General features: G+C 37.5%; 1 pseudogene; it reads right to left on the bottom strand.

The window, feature by feature from the left end:
• Window positions 1-2,327: 2,327 nt before the first annotated feature.
• LOC108300938 lies at window positions 2,328-3,122 on the bottom strand (annotated as a pseudogene).
• Between the last annotated feature and the right edge of the window lie 2,569 nt (window positions 3,123-5,691).

Raw genomic sequence — 5,691 nt, forward strand, 5'->3', positions numbered from 1 at the left:
TTTTTTTTTAATTTTGTGAGCTGATACAAATCACAGGGACCTGTGAGGGAGCATTCAGAGGCACTGGGCAATTCAGCTTCAGAAATAAGTGAAAAATAAAAGCCGCTCACTGCACATCATAATTAAAGAGCTAGTTGTCTTCTACAGTTTCAGCTCCAGTGGGACATTCAAGCAGATTTTTTTTTAAGCTTGAAATAAAGAGAACCCCAAACAATCTTCCCAAAGTTTTGTGACGGAGCAATTTCTTGCATTTGTGTGCAGGTTGCTCAGCTGATAATTAAATGATTTAGGTGTAGACCTTGTTCTTCCCTTAGGGATGCCTGGCAAGTCACAAAATCACCCTGAAGCTTCAATTTCCTTACCTGAAAGAAGAAAAGAGTGAATTAGCTGATCTCTGAATCCTAACATTAACATTTCTCACTTCTACATGGTTGTCCATGTACAGAAGGCTTTTGGCTTTAAATGGCCATTTTTATTTCATTTTCCTTAGACAGGCAGTCCCTTGAACTAACTGACAGATGCCTGGGTTACAGATCAAATGGGTTCAGGGAAGCTACTCCACACAAAGAAAGGAAATGGATTCAGTGGTAAATAGGGCAATTGTGTCTTATCTTGCTGCTTTCACCTTCTCTGTGTTGGTTCAAGGTTGACATTCCCATGGTAAACTTAAGGGACTTCTTTTAATATTCCTTTCTTTTACATATGACAAAAGGAGACACCCACTTGAACATATACAGTATAATTGTTTATGAGCAGAGCAATGCCTTAGTCCAGTGGCTCCAGATTGAGAGCTGCTGCATTTCATGGGAGATGTTCTAGTTCCAACAACTAAGTACAGAGTCATGGGAGGTAAAGCCCACTTTGGCTTCTACAGGTTATGACAGTCCTTTCAAGGACCTTCACACATATTATTGTCATTTAATACTGAGCATGACCTTGTAGTTGCATAAGCTATTCACATCTACAAAGTATCCTACCCTCATCAGAGTAAGCTACAAGAATCTCTGACCAGATAAGAATTTTTCCCCAAATATTATCTTTCAAACATACAATAAAAGTAAGAGAATAGTACAGCCAGCAACCACCTATCTTCCATCCTAATCTAAAATGAGTTTTGCTGTACTCACTGAAAACTTTTCTCTATTTTTGTAAATAAATAAATTATTACGAAAACAACTAAAGCCCAATGCCAAATTCCTGTTTCCTGCCTTCCCACTACAGAGGTTGCCACAGGTTAGATAATGGTGCACTTTTCTCATTGAGGTTTTCATGTTTTGCTATGTATGTGTGTATGTCCATAAATGATATTATAGTGATTTTAAATGTACATACATGCTGTTACACTGCATCTTTGTTCACTCCAAATCATATTGTTGAGATTTATCTCTACTATATGTAAATCTAGCTTATTCATTTCAACTGCTATGCAGTATTTCATTATGAAAATGCAGTATAATTTATTCATCTGTTTCCATGTAGACAATCAGATTTATATTTGTTTATTTAGATTATTTTCAACTTTTTTCTTTCAAAATTAATATTCCCTTTTTCCATAAACTAGAATTGTTCAGTAGTGTATACTTAAAAATTAGAACAGTAGGTTTTAGTCTTATAATTCTAGTTGTGCACATCTCTATTTTGTGTTTAGTAGCATCACATCCCATTTGTAGCTTGAAATCAGTCATAATGAGAATAGTTGCCTCTGAAAATCAGTAAATGTTACAAGTCAGGACTTTTTTTTATTTTCTTAGAAAGGAAGCTTTTAAACATCTACCAGCATATCACTTATTATATAGGCAGGATAAAAATTTCAGTTTCCTTATACCATTGCTGACACTGATTTTCTCACACACACACACACACAGACACACACACACACACACCCCTATTTATTTATTTTCCAATCTAATTAGTTTAAAATGTTAGCTAATGTCAAATTTCTCTTATAATTCCTCCTTTCTTCATCATTAGTAAGGTCAAGTATCTCTATGCCCATTAGATATTTGGCTTTTATTTTTTTAAATTTCCTATTTGCATCTTTTTCTATTTTCCAATTGTGCTGGCTTTTTCTCACTCATTTGTAGGTGTTCTTATATAGTCTAAATGGTAACCCACTTTTCATTACATGCATCATCAGTATATCCTTTCATTATGTGATTACATAAATTTTCTTTTCTTCTGTTTAAGATGCTTTTTATTTTCATAAAACTTTTAATATCTGAAATTAAGGTAACCTAGTTTTGAAGTGTGATGTAGTCAAATATATAAATTTTTTTTTTTGAAGGAAAATTTGCATTATTTTTATTTACAGAAACAATTATTTACATTTAACCCAGTTTCATGGCAAGTTCTTTAGCCTTTGCCTTTTCTAGCTTGGCGATGCGAGCCACAGACTTGGGACCCAGGACATTGCCTCCCCAGTGACGCCAGATCTTCTTACAGCTGTAATTGTTGTGGACAGCTTCCACCAGCTTAGCCAAAGCACCTTTGTCTTCCGGATTAACGTGTGTGAAGGCGACAGTGGTGCAGGTCTTCCTATGTACTAGAAGTCCCAGTCTTGCCTTACCCCTGATGATGCAGTAAGGGACTCCCATTTTATGACAGAGGGCAGGCAAGAAGACAACGAGCTCAATGGGATCCACATCATGAGGAATAACCACCAGCTGCGCTTTCTTCTTTTCCACCAGGTTGGTGACAGTGTTGACTCCTGCTCAGAGGACAGGTGGTCTCTTACTGGGGACGTCCCCTTTGCCAGCCGCTTTCTTCTCGGCCCGGGCCAACAGCCTCTGCTGCTTCTCTTGCTTCGTCTCTGGTCTGTACTTGTGGGCCAGCTTAAGCAGCTGGGTTGCTGTTTGGCGGTCCAGGACCTGTGTGAACTGGTTAATTGCAGGAGGCACTTTCAGCCGCTTATAGAGGATGGCTCTCTGCCGCTGCAACCTGATATAGCGGGGCCATTTCACAAAGCGGGTGAGGTCTCTTTTGGGCTGGATATCTTGTCCAATGCCAAAATTTTTAGGTCTTTTCTCAAATAGTGGATTTACCACTTTCTTGGCCTCCTGCTTCTTGACGACAGCAGGGGCCGGAGCCACCTTCTTCCCCTTGGCCTTCTTTGCTTTCGGCATGTTCGGCGGTAGGACGAGAGCATAAATCTTTTAAAAATCATTTGGAAATTATTTTTTACTGAATGTTTTTGGTGACAGGGTATTTTAATTCTAATTTTAAAATGAGTCTTTTGATATTATACTTTAAGTTCTGGGATACATATGCAGAATGTGCAGGTTTGTTACATAGTTTGTTACACGTATCATAGTGGTTTGCTGCCCACATCAACCTGTCATCTACATTAGGTATTTCTCCTAATGCTATCTGTCTCATTGCCCCCCTTTCTCCAACAGGCCCAAGTATGTGATGTTCCTCTCCCTGTGTCCATGTGTTCTCATAGTTCAACTCCCACTTATGAGTGAGAACATGCAGTGTTTGGTTTTTGTTCCTGTGTTAGTTTGCTGAGAATGATGGTTTCCAGCTTCATCCATGTCCATGCAGACATCAGCTCATTCTTTTTATAGCTGCATAGTATTCCATGGTGTATATGTGCCACATTTTATTTATCCAGTCAATCATTGATGAGCATTTCGGTTGGTTCCAAGTCTTTGCTATTGTGAATAGTGCTGCAATAAACATACATGTACATGTGTCTTTATGGTAGAATGATTTATAATCCTTTGGGTATATACCCAGTAATGGGATTGCTGGGTCAAATGGTATTTCTGATTCTAGATCTTTGAGGAGTTGCCACACTGTCTTCCACAATGGTTGAACTAATTTATACTCTCACCAACAGTGTCAAAGCATCCCTATATCTCCACATCCTCTCCATCATCTGTTGTTTCCTGACTTTTTAATGATTGTCATTCTAACTTTCATGAGATGGTATCTCATTATGGTTTTGATTTGGATTTCTCTAATGACCAGTGATGATCAACTTTTTTTTTTTTTTTTGTTTGTTGGCCACATAAGTATCTTCTTTTGAGGAGTGTCTGTTCATACCCTTCACCTATTTTTTGATGGGGTTGTTTTTTTCTTGTAAATTTGTNAATGGTTGAACTAATTTATACTCTCACCAACAGTGTCAAAGCATCCCTATATCTCCACATCCTCTCCATCATCTGTTGTTTCCTGACTTTTTAATGATTGTCATTCTAACTTTCATGAGATGGTATCTCATTATGGTTTTGATTTGGATTTCTCTAATGACCAGTGATGATCAACTTTTTTTTTTTTTTTCATATGTTTGTTGGCCACATAAGTATCTTCTTTTGAGGAGTGTCTGTTCATACCCTTCACCTATTTTTTGATGGGGTTGTTTTTTTCTTGTAAATTTGTTTAAGTTCTTTGTAGCTTCTGGATGTTAGCCCTTTGTCAGATAGACAGATTGCAAAATTTTTCTCCCATTCTGTGGGTTGCCTGTTCACTCTAATGATAGTTTCTTTTGCTTTGCAGAAACTCTTTAATTAGGTCCCATTTGTCAATTTTGGCTTTTGTTGCCATTGCTTTTGGTGTTTTAGTCATGAAGTCTTTGCTCATGCCTATGTCCTGAATGGTATTCCCTAAGTTTTCTTCTTTGGTTTTTATGGTTTTAGGTCTTACACTGAAGTCTTTAATCAATCTTGAGTTAATTTGTGTATAAAGCATAAGGAAGGGGTCTAGTTCCAGTTTTCTGCATATGGCTAGCCAGTTTTCCCAACACCATTAATTAAATAGGGAATCCTTCCCCCATTGCTTGTTTTTGTCAGGTTTGTCGAAGATCAGATGATTGTAGATGTGTGACATTATTTCTGAGGCCTCTGTTCTGTTCTGTTGGTCTATACATCTCTTTTGGTACCAGTACCATGCTGTTTTGGTTACTGTAGCCTTGTAGTATAATTTGAAGTCAGAAAGCATGATGCCTCCAGCTTTGCTCTTTTTGCTTAGGATTGTCTTGGCTATATAGGCTCTTTTTGGTTCCATATGAAATTTAAAGTAGTTTTTCTAATTTTGTGAAGAAAACCAATAGTAGCTTGTTGGGAATAGCATTGAATCTATAGATTACTTTGGGCAGTGTGGCCATTTTTCAGGATTTTGAGACAGAATCTCTCTCTGTTCCCCAGGCTGGAGTGTAGTGGCGTGATCTGGGCTCACTACAACCTCCACCTCCTGGGTTCAGCAATTCTCCTGCCTCAGCCTCCCAAGTAGCTGGGATTACAGGTGTGCACCACCATGCCCAGCTAACTTCTATGTTTTTAGTAAAGATGGGGTTTCACCATGTTGGCCAGGCTGGTCTCAAACTCCTGACCTCAGGTGATCCACCCTCCTTGGCCTCACAAAATGCTGGAATCACAGGCATGAGCCACTGCACCTGCCCTAAAATATGTCTTAATATCAGAAAGAAACCTTCTACCAACTTGTTTTTTTTTTTCATACCTACATTTCTATACCTATATTTTCTATAATTTGTATTCATTACTCTTTATACTCATTCATATTAATTTTAGAACTGCTTCTAAAGTTCCATTAAAAGATCATAATTTTGATTAGTATAAGAAAACATTTTTATTATATTGTATTTTTCAATTGGTAACAAAAATACATTTCAATTGTTTGAATTCTTATATTTTTTCTATAAAAGTCTTATAGATCTATTTCAAGTATCTT

The sequence above is a fragment of the Cebus imitator genome, unplaced genomic scaffold (genome assembly GCF_001604975.1).
Source record: "Cebus imitator isolate Cc_AM_T3 unplaced genomic scaffold, Cebus_imitator-1.0 Scaffold31, whole genome shotgun sequence".
NCBI lineage: Eukaryota > Metazoa > Chordata > Mammalia > Primates > Cebidae > Cebus > Cebus imitator.